This window comes from Acanthaster planci, linkage group LG15 (genome assembly GCF_054643075.1).
Source record: "Acanthaster planci isolate LZ-2023a linkage group LG15, COTS_SCS, whole genome shotgun sequence".
In the NCBI taxonomy this organism is placed as follows: domain Eukaryota; kingdom Metazoa; phylum Echinodermata; class Asteroidea; order Valvatida; family Acanthasteridae; genus Acanthaster; species Acanthaster planci.
In genome coordinates, this window is record NC_141791.1 from 10,353,743 (window position 1) to 10,370,430 (window position 16,688).

Here is a 16,688-nt window from a genome sequence, read left to right on the forward strand (position 1 = left end):
CAGGCTGAATAATTTCAACAAACATCGATTGAGTATTAGGTGGATAAAAGCCATTTCACAAGATAATCTCATTGTCACTGTCCTAGGATCTTCTTTACAATCTCTCTTATACTGTTAATTTGTCCACTATTCCAGGGAAAGTCGAGTGTTGACATTGCCATATCGAGATTGCCCAAATCAGTAGGTATTTAATGTTCGTTCAAATTCCAGTTTAATGTGCTCAGGCCATGCAGAATGTTGAACCGTGAAAAAAAATTATATGAAGCAGTGTTTGTTTTTTGTTTAATGGTTCTTTTTGATGGTTTTTGTTTCATGGTTATTCGAACTTTAATGTATACAGAAGCGGATTGCGGTAAGTCGCGTACGTTTTGTTAATAAGTTTTGATAAATCTTCAAAATTAATAGAATAATTTCACTCACACTTTTAATTGGTTTGTCTGCAAAACACTTTCGATAGGAGCTATACTTCGGTACGAAAGGCCAACTTTTTATAGTTTATATACATGTACGTGTATAGTTTTATGTATGTGCCACGGGTAGTAACCAACAGAAACGACCTGATTTTAAGTCTATATTAAAAATTAATCTACTGTACTCAAAACTTCTGCATACCGCCAAAAACCTGAAGGGACACTCACCCTAAGCACAAATACCTTTAACAGTGGTTGCAATTCGTGCCATGGGTTATTCTGAAATATCCAATACCGATTGTGAAAACAGCTCGTCCTATAGTCTGTTGATAATCTTGAAGACTTTTGCCTCCGTATAAACAAATACGTGTAAAGTCGCTTGTATGTGTCCCCAGCAGTTATTTTGATGACAAAGTAAATCTCTCTAAAGATCACCTCCCTTAGTCATCCATAATATTCATTCAACAATGATTTTCCTCAGACAACAATTTCTAAGAAAGTCTAGTTATCTTTTATTAAGGGAATGAATAGGTGCGTTTAAGACCGGATAAGGAGAAAGGACGCGAGCCACAGGCGAGTACATTAGTTGCGTCCATTCTCCATAGGGCTTACATATTCCCATTCATAAGAACATTTTTTATATCTCTAAAGCACTGAAATATTTTTCATTTGGTATACATGTTGATTCAAGGGGCTATCATTATGACACCATAAACAAAATGAAAATATTTGCGTGCCTGGACTGCTGACGTCCTTTTCCTAATTGGCACTCGACGATTTGTGTCATGTTTTCATAACTGATGTTAGATTTGGGACATTTTATAATCGTCATTATTTTGGAGATTTTTTTCTAATCGCCATTAGATTTTTGAAATGTTATTTTTTATAATACTTGACATTTCATTTAATGTATAGAGAAAATCCCAAGATCATCTTAAGAAATGGCACAGAAGCTCCAAAAGATTCAAACACTTACTTACATATCTCCCCGGAGGCAGAAGAAACCGTCATGGCTTCTCGGTATAAGGCTCGTCTTCCAGTAAGAAATATTCTCAGGAACTGAATAAAATGTATCATGCTGGAAAGATCTAGCTGGGCATAAGTATTAAAACCTCTGGTGGCGGAAGCGGGGGGGGGGGGTGGTCTTTGCGCAGGGGGGCTAGCCGGCCACCCACTCTTTGCAGGTCCTATACAATGTAATTGGATAATTGGGTGAGGCTCAATGGATCGATCTAGAAATGGCAGATGACATGATGGTCTTACAAGTGCCCTTCCCCCACTTTGAAAATCGTTCTGCCGCCGTTGATTAAAGCACGGCCTTCAACCATTACGTCTGTACCTAGAAAACTTCTAGCTTTCAAATCCCAGGAATGACACATGTCTTGGATTAAATTTAATTCTCATGAAAAGTATCATTGGCCTTTGGACATATTTAAGTGTAGAACTATAACGATCATTCTCTAAAATCACCAAAAGCCGGCTTCGGCAAAGGAATGGTTCTCACCAACAACTGCTGCAGCTCGAGGCTCCAACAACTTTGTGCTTAAACTTTAAACTTAAAGGGTAACAGAAATTGAAAGCATTTATTTCGCGTGAAGTATTTCAAAATAACAATGCATCCGTAAACATTTAAAACATCATAATTTTAATGTTTTCCCCGTTTATTGTGACCCCAAGATGAATAAAAAGATTCTGCGTTTCCCCGCCCACAAAAAAAATCTTCTTTTGGCTGTTCGCGCTCCATTGGATGACGTCATCGCCAGAACGCTTACATGCACAGCGTACACTGTACACGGCACAGTACATGTGCATGGCAACATCGCACGCTTGCAATAGACTTCGTTGTGTTTGATGCAGCTTGGCCCACAGGCAAACACTGTCTCAGTTCAAGGAATACACGGTAGGACTGTGTCTTTTAATTTCTACCTTGAACCGAGACAGTGTTTGCCTGTGGGCCAAGCTACATCAAACACAACATGATCTATTGCAAGAATGCATGTACTACAGGTACTGAGCGCTATGTACTCTACACGTATGGAAGCGTTCTGGCGATTACGCCATCCAATCAACCTGGGAGCGCAAACGGCCAAAAGAGGATTACTTTTGGGCAGGGAAACTCAGGATCTTTTTAATCATTTTGGGGTCACAATTAATGGGCTAAACATTAAATTTATGATGTTTTGAAATGGTTACATATTTATTGTTATTTTGAAATAATTCAAGTGAACTAAATGCTTTCAATGTTTGTTGCCCGTCAACAGTTTCTTCTTTTTCAAGGTCCCTTTTCACACCAACATATATGCTAGTGCTTGACATCTGGAAAAGTTGTCCATGTTGTTTATGTTGGGTATACCGTATCTTTTTGACATTCTGGAGCGCCTTAAAGGATAATTTTTCATTTGCTCACTGATCGCGTATATACCAAAGAAACACAACAAAGAACAAGGAACAAAACCACGAACTCACCATACAGTTGTGTTTCGAAGATAAATGTTTGTGACTTCTACAACTTTAGGACATCCACATATAGATAGATCCGGAGTTTTAGAGGAATTGTTCATAATTCAGAAATACCAGATTTGTCCTTGTTTGACCATTCTGACCTTGCAAATGACCTTGAAAAAATTGACCATGTACCCAAATGTTTGTTATAGTTCAGATGATTAATCAAGAATGGTTGCTTGCTACTGTTAAAAATACCTTTCATTTTTCTAGAGTCCCTTTTCCCGTTTGGCTGCCCAACGCTGATGGAGTGGTAATACAAAGCCCTAAAGTAACGGAAAGTTTAAACTCAGGTGAATGCGAAAATTTTATTAGTAAGCCCACGTGGCATCTTTTAAGCTTTCGAACTGATCTTGAAATTCCATGATCGAGATGGATTTAGTTTTTTATAAGATAGTGTTTTGTGAAGTTAATTGTTATAAACAAGGGAGCGTTTGACTGATTTTTCAGGTTGAATTTACTCTCTGTGAATTCAGTTCAGGACACACAGATTCACTCTACTCTGTAATACTTTAAAAACTAATTTCATGAGGTTGTTTAATCATGTACAATCATTTGGTTTCAAATTGATTATTGTGAAACAGTCGTAAGCCGTTAATTTCTGAGCAAAATGTTTCTTATCATATGTCGTTCATTATCTGCGCCATTTGTGCCCTAGACGGCGACTTTGTATGTCAGAATAGAGATGCATCAGTATGCACGCACAGGAAAAATACACAGCTACGAATTGAATTTAAATCGAATGCTTAACTTAATCTATAGAAGAATCTTGGGTGCAAGGAGGGGACGACCGTAAAGTACCTACCTAGTCTCCCTACCAATGACGTCATGAAACTTAATGAGGCGACTTACGCCTGCCGGCTGTCGGGGCACTTTATAACTGAATATTTGCCACATCAAGTGCCTAATGGTTTGGGCCCATGCACTCCTGTCGATTACTTATTTGAGAGTGAAGTACCATTACGCTTTGTGTAGTCCCCCCCCCCATGTGCATGTGTTAGAATGAACTCAAATGTGTCTTTTTCTTATTAATTTCTAGCAATTCCACTGGTCAGAGCTAAGAAATAGAGACCTGTTCTTATCGCAATTAATTTCCGACTGTCTTGCCAATTGGGTCCTCGTTACCTTAAGCCCAGGTTTCAGGTCAGGTTACAATAGTCCAGTACAGGATGTAATCATCGCACTTTGAAAGGCTTATTATTAATGCCGTTGGCAACGCAACTCTCTGATGATGTTTCACAGTCATGTAGTTAGGGGTTCGCATTTAATTTTCATCCATTAGTGGAAATCAAATGGGATTTGGGAAGCCTTATTTAATAAGATTTATTTGTCGCGTCCGATTTGGTGGGTAATCTGGTGTTGCCCGTTTCCAAGGTAGAGTTCATTCAGTCTACAAGCAGCTCTTTTTTGCCATAGGCAACGTCTTCGATTCACTTGATCAATGTCCCATTGAAATAAACCTGTTACAACCCCTTGGTAATAGAAATGGATGTTATGTAAGTGATTAAAAAATACTCTTGTAATATCTTCATTCGTTCTGAATGCAGCAGCGGCGCCTTGGGTCTTCCACATAGAACACAACAGTCAAATTGTGCACAGTTTTCAAATTTCAAATCAGACAAAGATCGTCAAATGAATTTCTTTTTCGTATATTTGCAAAGGGTAAGTTTCAGGTCATTGTGTTGTTTAAAAATTACTCATTGGGTAAGATTACCAGTAAGATTATTCTAGGGAAAGGGAAGGAAATAATTGAATAATTGCCAAGAGAGACACAGACAGAGAGAGTTCTAAATTTGTCGTGTAATTTCAGACTCGTGTTTCAAATTAAATATGCCTGAATGGCAAAAGCCTTCTTTTGTCCTCGTCAAAATCTTTGGGACGACTGGTAACCTTTAATGTAAATGACCTCACACTGTATCGCAGTCAGGGGAGAGTGCACTCTACGCGCAGACCGAGATTTACAAGAAGTAACTCACGATCCTACCCCTAAGACACCACTTACGTATTAATATCGTCTTCTCTTTAGAAATCGAAACTCTGAAAATGATATTCGGCATCACAACGTAAAGGGGAAGGGCTACTCGAGGGCAGTAGGCTATGTATTGTCCCCTTACAGTCTGGCCAGAGATACCTTGTATAAAAGAACATCAAATTTCATAAGTGAGAGTTTCTTGTACATAACACATGATGAAATAATTTTTTTTCATTTATTAAAACGGACGCTAAAGGCATAGTGTAAAATGTACCTAAAAGCTTACAAGAAGTAGTATATCAAATCCTCTAAAGAATGGGAATCACAGGCCAGTTTTTGAGATATAATAGATATATGCAGATAACATGGAACCTAATTTGAATTTCACTGAAAATCTACAATGAATCAGTATCCGACGAAATTGATAACGTGGGGGATAGAGACGAACATTAATTTGTCTTTGGAGACAAACAATTATGGTAGAAAATATAGCAAAAACCAATCAGTGAAAAATAAAGGTGGGCGCAAACCATCTGCACTAGGTCCAACAATATATTGTCTCTCTAACCTTTGTCTTAAGAAAAATTCTGGGACTATATCCTCGGGCTCTAGTCTGGTGCAAATAAACACAGCCCAAAAGGTCGAGGCAGGGTACAACCCTTTCTAATGCTATTTCCATGAGCTGTTTCAACAAAGCGGTAACTACGTACATGAAGCCAAATACAATACTTGGCTCGGGATTAGACGCACAAACAAATCTTCAGTTCACCCACTTAATAACTCGCATACTATTGTCTGTGAGTTCAGTGCGCTATTATGATTAAAGTATTGCTATCTTGACGTGGTTAAAACATGAATCCAGTAGGAACACTCCCACGTTCACATCACCTAACAAGCACCACTAACAGTTTTTCTTGCACTGCCTGCTTTCTAAAGGATAATCATCGAGTCCCATCCGCCATTATAGCTTCAGCAGATTCTGTCCAAATGTCGTTAAAAATGACGTCAACAAACGGCGCTGGGCTTTTTCACTCCTTTTGAAGTGCCGACTTCAATCAAGATGGATCAACAAATCCTTTGGTATAGATTAGATGTTTTCATCCCTTCAATATACACAGGAGTCTTTGAAAAACAGAATCCTTGGCCGAGCTTCGGGTGATCTCTGGGAGTACCGTACACGCTGCCCCTGAACTCAAAGCATCAAGACAGAAAGAATGTCGCATGTACGAGGGGGGTGTTTTTGACACATGAACAACCCTCAAGAAAAACAAACAAAACAAAATCAGAAAAGAGAAGACGAAATAATGAATCTCATATTAAATGACTATGTAAACAACAAAATGTATCTGCCCATAAACATGCCTGTCTTTTGGTAGTTAGAATGAAATATCATTTTTGAAGATTTCAGTTCATTTCCACAATTTTAATTCCACTGTGTGAGTTTTTTCAAGTATTAGGACATTCATTTTATTTAATCCCTGAAGCAGAATTTTTGTTAACTTTACTTATAGCTGAGAGTTTGGAGAATGTTTCCCTGTCGTGTATTACTTAAACAAACATGTGTTACTCATGCATTATACTTGTCTTTTCTGCCCTTAAACTTCAATAAAAAGTTCAAATTCCGAAGTTCTATTTGCACGAGAAACAACTTTGGTGGTCGGAAAAAATAATGGCCAATGAAAGGTAAGTGTAATCGAAGGGAAAATCTAATTGAGCCTAAAACAACAACTTTCATTATGATCGGCCTGTACAAGTGACTTATTCCCTGTATGACATACTGTCAAGAAAAAAAGTGACCAGGCGGTCATTTCCAACCTTTCTTAAACTACTGGTCTTATTTTTGTTTACAGTTATTTTCAGGGATTCCACATCTGACTCTTTTTGTCTATACCTCTTGTTCTGTAATGAAGTTGTAGACTCGAGTCACTTGACATGGACGGACTCGAGTCACTTGACATGGACGGACTCGAGTCACTTGACATGGACGGACTCGAGTCACTTGACATGGACGGACTCGAGTCACTAGTTTTGTGACTTGACTTGTTAAACTATCAGTTTTCGACTTGTGACTTGACTTTATCTGGCAAAAATGACTTTTGACTTGATTTGGACTTGCATATTATAACTTGTTACCAACTCAAGTCAGAAAACTACTTAGTCGAACCCATTAATGTCTTGGCTTAGACATGCAAAAATTGACTTGTGACTTGACTTCGACTTGCAAAAATTGACTTGATACCAATTCTGGTAAAAGTTATTCCTTTATAGCCTGTTTATGCCCCAATAAGTCTTTCCTCGCCTCGTTTTAACAATTCCATTAATTAATCAAAACCCGTGGGCCCAACTTTTTCGCTTATTTTGCAGCTTCTGAATAGCGTTTTATTGAAAACATATTTGCCATCACATTCCACAAATTAAGGCCGTAAAATGCAGCCATATTAAAAACAATGGTAGTTGTAGATTCCCTCTCTTCTAGTGTGAAAAAATAACGATTTTCATAAATATGTATGCGTGCTTCTGCCAACACCTTACCAAGTCTTCCATTTACAGCCGCTTATTACGAATCTTTGTACTCTTTTAAAAATCTTCTCTGCCTTATTGTAAAGGATAGCAAAAAATGCACAAAATGGTAATGCCATTCTAGGAAAAAACTTTCAGCTCAGGGAAGGTTTGCTATTTTGCTGTGCTTAATTTCCTGTCATTGATAATTCATTGTGGTGTGAGAGCATGGCACTGAGTTACCGAGCTGTCTTTTTCTTAAAAAGGTTTTCGACGAGCAAAATTTTGCTTCACAGTTTGAATAGAAATCCTGTAAATTTACCAGAGCTCTCTATGGCTTTAAATGTAGCAACAATGAACGTACATGTGCGAAATGTCCACGATTCGAATTTTACTTGAACGTAAATTTGCAAATTAACATAAGCATAAAGACACCTTTATGCCCCAAACCTTAAAAGAACCGGGTTATTTTGGACCATCCCACAAGCACTCAGCTGTCACATGCCTGACTTTTTTACAACTTGACCTGTATGAAGAAGTACTCATCAACAGTACAGATGAGAACATTAATTAAACACGACACGTTTTGTTGTAACAGTGAGTTGATGTTAGAGATCACACCATACCCACCCCATGTGTAAGAAGCACCTTAGTGGAAAAGTTTTTCGGTTAACCTATCTCGAAAACACGAAAGCCGAATGAGAACAGTGTGTCCGACTTTTAAAAAAAAAAAAACCTTGTGTAAATATGAACGCAAGATGTTACTTATAAAACAAAACCCCTGAGGGCTCAGGGCGAAAATAAAATGCACTGAGACAATATCAGGAAATGTCTTGGGGTGGAATCCGCCAAATACAAATAGTTGTGGTGCAATACAGAGGAGGCTGCACAAATTACATGTAGAGGAATAAGTTTAATATTTCTATAAGTAAAATAAATTGTTGCATGAACCCTTTGAACCCAATCCCTCCCCGAAAAATTACTGCATATTATGCCATTGGCCACTTGGTTGGGGGGAGAAACTCCCCTCCACTTTGCTTGCCTGGTGTTTCCCTCTCTGGCCCTCATGTGCCTAGCCTTGTATATGAAACTTATGTTTTTTGTCATATAACCAAAGCGGGAATGTGATTATGTCGTGATTAAGTATTGACAGAGGAGGGTGACAGGGGACGAGGTTGCTTGCAACAGCAACATTTACACACGAAACCTACTGTCATTCTCATGGATTTTAATAACCATCCAACCAAGTTTGGTTAACCCAGGCAACATGAAAGATATGAAAGTGAAAATGCAAGACGAGAGCGAACATTTAATTAGGGACCTAAAGAGACGTATATTTCCGTGAGTTTGGCAACAGAGCATTTCTTTCTGTGTAAAAACTGAATTGCTGGTAAGAGGTAAACAGAAATTCCAGAGGCGAACACACACTTGTCAATGTCATACCAAAACTGCAAATATGTGACCCACTCTGTGAAAATGAGTCACAAGTTGACAGAGCCACTATGAAGTAAAAAGTCCTTCAGAATATTTTTGCAGAGTGTAAATCAATAGGAACCAAGAGCATTTTTCACCATGGAGTATCCACTTTCATCGGGATACCAAACTGAGTGATACATCAAAACAAAAAGCTCGATTCGCTCTTTTCAATACAAATAAAAACTCAAAACGTGGCTCTGGCGACTTAGGACTCATTTCCACAGAGTAGGTCACATATGCAAAAAATTACCCTAAGGCATACTTTTCAGAGAAATTTTCAGGTTGAGAAGTGTCACATACAGTCTTTTGTGATACGGATTATGGTTTAGGTTATAAATTCATATTCGTATGAATATATAACTAAAACGTTATTTTATAACTGGATTTAATATGGTAAAAAAGGTCTATCGACCGACTTCCCTCCTCACGAGTAGGCCTACTCGAGCTATTTTGGACATGTTATCGACAGGTTAGGCCATATTAAAGAATAGTTGGTGATCGTCCCCGACCGACCCTAAGAAATACACCCACCCCCATTTAAAAAATTGTTATTGACTAAAAAAAAAAGGGAAAAACGGCCTTTTGGATGATCCCACATTCAAATTTAGCAACATTCTGTTTCATGTCTTGGACACAATACTTCCGGAAATCGCCTATTACTCCCGAACATCTACAGGTACAAGTGCAGATTCATCCAACCTCAACTCCATGATGCAGCAAGATCGAGCCCATGGCAATGAAGTTGAGATTCACCAAACCGTTAGTGTGTTTGTGTAAGTTGCATCCGAATTATTGGCTGCATAAACCTACGGAAAATGGAGCAGCTGGCGAGACGACAACCACAATGGCTTTGTACAATGCTGTCGAAGCCATAGCCAGTAATTCAGATGCGGCCTCTCTGCTGCAAGCTGGGTCAATACTCAGTAGCGGCGGGCCAGTCCCAGATACTGATCTTATTTCTCAGAGCTACAGCTTCGTGCCCTTCTCTGAGAAAATCCTCCTAAGTTTCGCCTTGCTGTACAACCTCTATCTGCTTTTGTGGTGAATGACTTGCCTGTGTAAAACCCTTTTGTAAAGAAGATAAATAAAACTCATTGCATCGAGGAAACTGCTCTTTATTTAGTATTTTCCGATCCAGCAAAGATGTGTGTTGAACTGAACACCCCCCCCCCAAAAATAAACAAAAAACCCCAAAAAACAAAAACCGCCCTCACTCCCCGAAATTTAAAAAAAGGACGCTCATCAATTATTATTATTTTTTATGTGGCCTTCTTTCAGACAACGTGGGTCACACTTGAATATTGATGGGCAAATGCTCCACCTTCTATAATACGTAAGCATAAGGTCTAGATGTTTTAAGTGGTGAGTGAAAAGCACAATACTATAAAAAAAATGCAGGATAAGAAGACAATTCAAAAACAGATTTAGATATTATTCTGATGTATAATTTGGGTAGAGATCTTAATTAGCTGCATCATCAATTAAAATTCCAGAAAGACGGCAAATTCCAGTCTTTTTCGTTATGGGTAATTGTCTTTGTTTTATTGATTGTCCCAAACCATTTTTCTTTTTTTTTTATCTTTCCCAAAGGTTTTGTGTGATCAAGACAGCGACACGTTTTTAGTCATGGGCTACCTCTTTAGAGATAGTCGAAAGTATATCAGTCCACATTTGAATGTCACATTGGGGTAAGGACAACTGGAAATAAGAGGAATTTTAAAAAAGAACGGCGACAAAACAGTCACGGCAAACAACAACCAAAGAAACAGCAGCATCTACAGCAAACAACATACAAAAACTGACAAAAACAACAGTAGTAACACACACACACACAACAACATGCCTTCTTGCGCAATCGTAAGTCAATATCACCGAAAAATCTCCACATCAGGCCGCAAAACTATCATCTGTAATATCAACATTAAAATCTGTCTCTTGTTGGTCATTGTTCTTGTTTTTAGCTGACGTACAGCATATTTTTTAAGAGGCCGCTGCCCTATAAGACGAAGAATTCCAAAATGTACACAAGGGGATACCTTTCCAGGAGCAACACAATTCTTTTCAATCTTCCAGAAGTCTCAGTAATTTCCCTGTATGATCTCAGAGACAGCGCTGACATTCAGTCATCCTCTTTCAGCCATTCAAACCCCATGAGAGGCCATCTGCCGCTCGCTGCCAACAGGAAACGGTGAAAAGGCAAAATATTTTCCGTTCATTTCTTTGTTCATTTCATTCTTTAAGGAGTTTTTAGTTGAACCTCGGGAAACGGAGAAATCGGATGGACTGTTAGGCTTTTTCATTCCCGGGAGAACCTCGCCGCCGCTTTGAAGGGCTTCATGCTTTAAACATGGAATACACTGACGTGAACGAGGCTTTATCAATAATTGCTAATATTACAGCACCAGCGACAAATGTCGCACGTGTTATGCACTGTCGAGTGTCGTCCACATGGCTTTTGCAATAACATTCTTCCCCTGCGGCCATCCGTATGAACAAATTGCATGCCGATTATCAGTTGAGTAACCACCATGCACCATGATGCTACACGTCTAGTGCCCTTGGAGAGACACTACGTGGGTCCTTGTTGACTGAGAGCAAAGGCGGAGGGATATAGACAGGGACACCGAGACAAGAGGGGAGAGGTGCCATCATCGTGATGAAGAAAGCCCCTGGGGGAAACGTTGCCCAAGCCAGTAGGTTTCGCCAAGATTGAGCGAACCGAGGCAGAAAAGGCATTTCTAAAAGAAGCACATAATTAAAAGATACAGAGGGAACAGGTAGACTAAGCCAGGAAGGTGGTAGACTTGATGATAAATCGTAAGTTAGTCGTGTTCTGTCCGCGAACATGAGTCAAGTCCATCTGTATAGTATAATTGACGTAACCAGCTGAAGGCGCCTTTCCATATGCGCATCAACACTTGCGCCAAGCGTTGCGTATCCGTCAAAATAGGTCTCGGGGCGGTTTTGACGGCTGAACACAACTTAAACGTGTGTTCTGTTAATTGAGTCGATTTTGGTGTTCGTGAAAGTGAAACACAAAGGCGCATCATGTACGCAACGCACCCCCAAAACGTATGGAAAAGCGCCTTTATAATCGCTCACACACAAGTTAAGGACAATCGGCTACCAGCCTAGGAGTGCGTAGATCACGGAGGAGCGTGCTTGGAGAACTAAACCAAACCAATTACCAACTTGACACCAGGACTAGTCAAGGAAAAGAATGGCAAGGAAATACATATAGAAACTTATTACAGAGAGAAAGCTACTCCCATAGCATAATGTAATGGGCCTGGGGTGGGGTAGGCTAACCCATTAAGGTTCCTGCTAGAGCCATATTAATCTGAACGACAAAGCGAACCGACCGAACACCGATGGAGTATCAGACATGGTCAGTGACCTACAAGCTTCGATTTATTGTGTCATTCTGTGATGTATACTGCTCCAAACGAGAAGCCCTGAATGCAAAGTGCTCATGTAACACTCATGCGACATCAGCGGAAAAGTACAAGTGTGATTCCATCCACGTTGAAGTGCACAGTGTGCTTGGAATATGAATTGCTAGATTTAAACAGCTAGTCTTGAGCGTCTTGGTCTTCAAGTTAGTCTCGAGTGCATTGGCCGCTGTTGCTACTAAGGCTGTCCTCAGATGACGTCACTCAGCTGTATACTATTGTAGCGATTCAACCGTTCTTGATATTAGGGTTGTTTTGTCGGCAAATGTGTAAATTGGTAACTATCCGAACAGTGACTGACCGCAAGGCATTACTACAAAAGCTCCCAAAGGCTCGCTGCGTGAGAAATGTATTGTGACAATATAGGAGAAGATGTCGTCTCAATAACTACATTAAGCGTATTGATTACCCTTTCAAGGTGCGCAAATCCCCGTATCACGGAAGAGCCTGGAGCAGGAAAACTGAAGCTTATGATTTCACAAAGAGACGGGCATCAGTAAGTTTGTAACATTCTCAGCCATGGGTACAAATTCATCCTTTTTTTTACAGCAAAGCATGCAGTGCAGTACAGAACAGCTGAAAAGTATATTGGCTAGTGCAGATTTTCTCTTTTTTTAAAATTGTTGTGCTTGGTTTTTGCTTTTTACAAACGAACGGCCAACTTTACTTATCAATTTCAGCTAAATAACTTAGCGAACCCCCTCACCTAACAATAGCAAACCTGTCACTCTTTCCATTCTTCTTGTTACTATGGTTTCGTGATCTTGATTACGGGAGTTCAGGAGATGAGTTGAATGATATGGGTTAGGCAACCCATTTCGTTTACACTTCTCCCAGAGTTTTTATATAATGCTCCGAGGATTAACAGAAATCTACAAAGCAGAGAATAAGTTGTTGTTAGAATTCTGAGATTTTTCTCTATCAGATTCGCATCGCAGGTTACCAGTTTGATATTATTTTGGTTCCTCTGTCTCTCGTGTACCCGCTTGCTCTGTTGGTATCTCGCCCTGAAGATATTGCTATATCCTACATAACGTAGAGTCCTGTTGCAAGTGGCAATTGTAAAATGATGCGGTGTTTGGCACTTTCTAAAGATTGTTCCATCTTTTATAGGTTTATAGAAGAACACGGATCCCTTCCAGTTATGAGACCATTCTTTCTGCTTCCATGTTTTATTGCACAAGGCAACACTACAACGCTCTCTCACGTCTCTTGATCATCTCGCCCGGGATATTAGCAATTCCAGCGGCTTTCCCCTCTCCTCAAGTGGTTCATTTCTTGCTCAACTTCACATCTCAAGAAGTCTGGTTCTAGCATCTCATCCCCAGCCTCATCCCGGGATCTATAGACTCTACATAATTTTCATCTTCCTTACATCATTTTAATTTTCATTAGTTTCCCCTGAGAGCAGACAGCATTTTACAATAACTTAGGCACCTGTAACTTTATCTCTTTTAAATAAGAATTTTCCATCTTTATCACTAACTAACAATTATTTTGTCCATTAACTCGGGATAAAGGCAGACTAGAGCTTATAGCCGTTTCTATAGGGCATTGCCTTATTTACCTATTCTACACTGTGTTCAATTACAAAAACAATTAATCACCACTTATAGTTTTTTTCTCGGAGTTTAGATGATATTTCAATAATTAAAGAAGGATATAAACAGGGACGTTGGCCCAGCCGTGGGATCTCTGTCTTAGTGGGAACTAAAGAAAGCAAGTACCAGATCATGTCTGTTCCATACTCCCCTTGGCCATACACGTGAAAGGCTTTACGATCGTTGTTCTCGTACCTTTCTCCGAAGACGTAGTATGGCATCATGGGATTATATGTGACTTCTATTAACCCAAGCACGTAGAGTACGTGCCATGTGCTGCCAACGCAGAATTCTTGATCTCCAGAAATTAGTGGCCGGGGGCGCTTTCGACGAGGAGGTAGGTAAGAGCGCAGCAGTCATTTCGCTCATCCCCGTCACAAGGCGCTGGGAACTGCATGGGGTCAAATGACGTAACTTTTGTCGAGCACTCAATGGACAGTGACATGTGTACGCCATTAGGACAATAACCCTCAATGCCTTGTGCGTCGACGGCTGTGACGCATTTCCTTCCCAAGATTTTGTGAAAATCATTTCCCCTTTCCAGGCACCCTGAAAGGGAAGTGGGAGACAAGAGAAAACGGCTATGGAATTTTTCGATCACAAGAGGGCGATGTGACAAGAAAGTGGTTTCTACTCTGAGTAGTTTTCTTGGATCGTTTGTTTCGTTTTTTGCAGGAGAGAATCAAACAACACGTTGATAGAACACATATATAGGTACATAATTTTGTATCTGTCTTTGCAGACGTGTAGATGGTATACTGTGTAGCTGACCAACGGTTGCCACAGTCATACTGCACGACATGAGCCATCTCGTGGCGATGCTATCCCTGCTTCGCTATGAGATTACTTACTTTCTTCTTTCTTGAAAGCAAAAGCATTGGTCCACCTATCCTGAAAATGATGACCCTTTTAGAACTATCAACAACTTTAACCGGAGCAGTGCTGCCGCTACAACGCGGAAGGAGAATGAAGCTTTTGGAGAGGATAGTGAATACCAATAACCCGTCGCTTTTCCCAGCTATCATCAACAACCCGAAACGAAAGTCACCAGTATTTTCTTTCAGAGAAATGTATTTGACGTAAAGTTAATAGCGCCCTAAATTAAAGCGAGTATGTCAAAATTTGACGACCAGACGGTGGCAAAAATTATTGCACTCAGGTACGCGCCAACTTTGCCGTTAATGTTTCTTTTAGTGGATGCTTGAGGAGGATGTGACTACAATGCTCGAATTGAAGAATTTATTTGTTACGTTCCTGCTACAAGAACTACGTGAGGTGCCTCTAACTCAGCAGCATGTTCAGCATAGTCCACATGTCTGTGACCTTGTTTCCAGAGCGTTCAACAGCATGTTCAAAAATTAAACACTTCGAATAGTCAGGTGCTTTTTATTCATCGTTCTATGTACATGCGGGTATCTGTTAGAAAACGAGAAGTCACATCGTTGCACAGCATATCAGTGCCAGCGGCCTTGACTAAGTTAATAAAGCAAAAACATCGAGTAAAATATACAGTAGGAGATGAACCGTGAACTCGTCTTGGATCATGTTACTTTTTTGTATGGATACAACTAAATTTGTGCAGTGACCGTTGACAGGAGGTTCTTTAAAACGTGAGAATGAGGATTTATAACGTTGCAAAGGTTTATCTCCCTTCAGTTGATGAGTTCTAGATTCAGTTGGGATGGCATTCTTGTCAATAGAGATGTGACTAACAGACGTGGATATTGCCTATAAGGTTGAAGTTATTCCTCCTAGTTTTAGACTATTGGATCATCCTCGGAAGACACGAGTTGGGGGAGGAACTGCTTTAGTTTTTATAAATCATCCTTTTACAATCAACCAGTTTGTCAGTGAGTTCGCCAACTATTTGAAATCAATTGTCTTATCTCCTGAACCAGTTGTAATAACCGGGGATTTCAATATTCATGTTGACATTCCTGATGACCCCATCACAAATCGGTTTTTAGTGCTTCTTATGTGTCTTCAGCAACACGTAAATAAGCCTACACATGAGATTGGTCACATATTAGATCTTGTTATTACCTGTCAATCAGAAACTGTTTTGGAAAGCCTTCCAACTCCTATATAAATAAATATATGGATAATATGGATAATATAAATGGATATAAAATATATAACGTAATCCAAAAGTACGATGAATACATTCATATACCAGACAGCATCGGATCGACATTAAATTCAAAGGGTAGGCACCTGATTTCCAATTCCAACATTTATGCATTTTCACATTTTCAAACTCTACACACGGATGTCATACAAAATGCCTGGATGTCATACAAAATGCCCTGAATCAGCCCATCACACATGTCACTAAAGCCACAGTCGGTCTTCTTACCATGCTGCTTATAACCAAATGACTGTGTTACACTGCGGGACTTACAGCTTTTGGAGAATCTTATCACAGGAAATAAAGTTAACCCCTTTATGGGGGTGCCAAAAAATAATCTCTACTGGAAAAATGTACAAGAGGCCTAAAATGCCACAGACGCGTACATAGGACTTGACTGGATTATTTGACCCACCATTTTGCCTGGGTGGATTACTGTTCCGCCCAGGCGAATTAGTATGTTTCCCGCGCGGATTACTCAAATTCGCTTGGACGGAATAGTACTTCTTACGGGTGGATAACTATTCCGCTCAGGACTAAAAAGTACTATCCAAAAGGGCGAAATAGTATTCCGCCCTATCAAAATAGTAATCAGCCCAGGCGGGGGAGTAATCTGCCCGGGTGAATTAGTAAGCCAAAAATATTTTA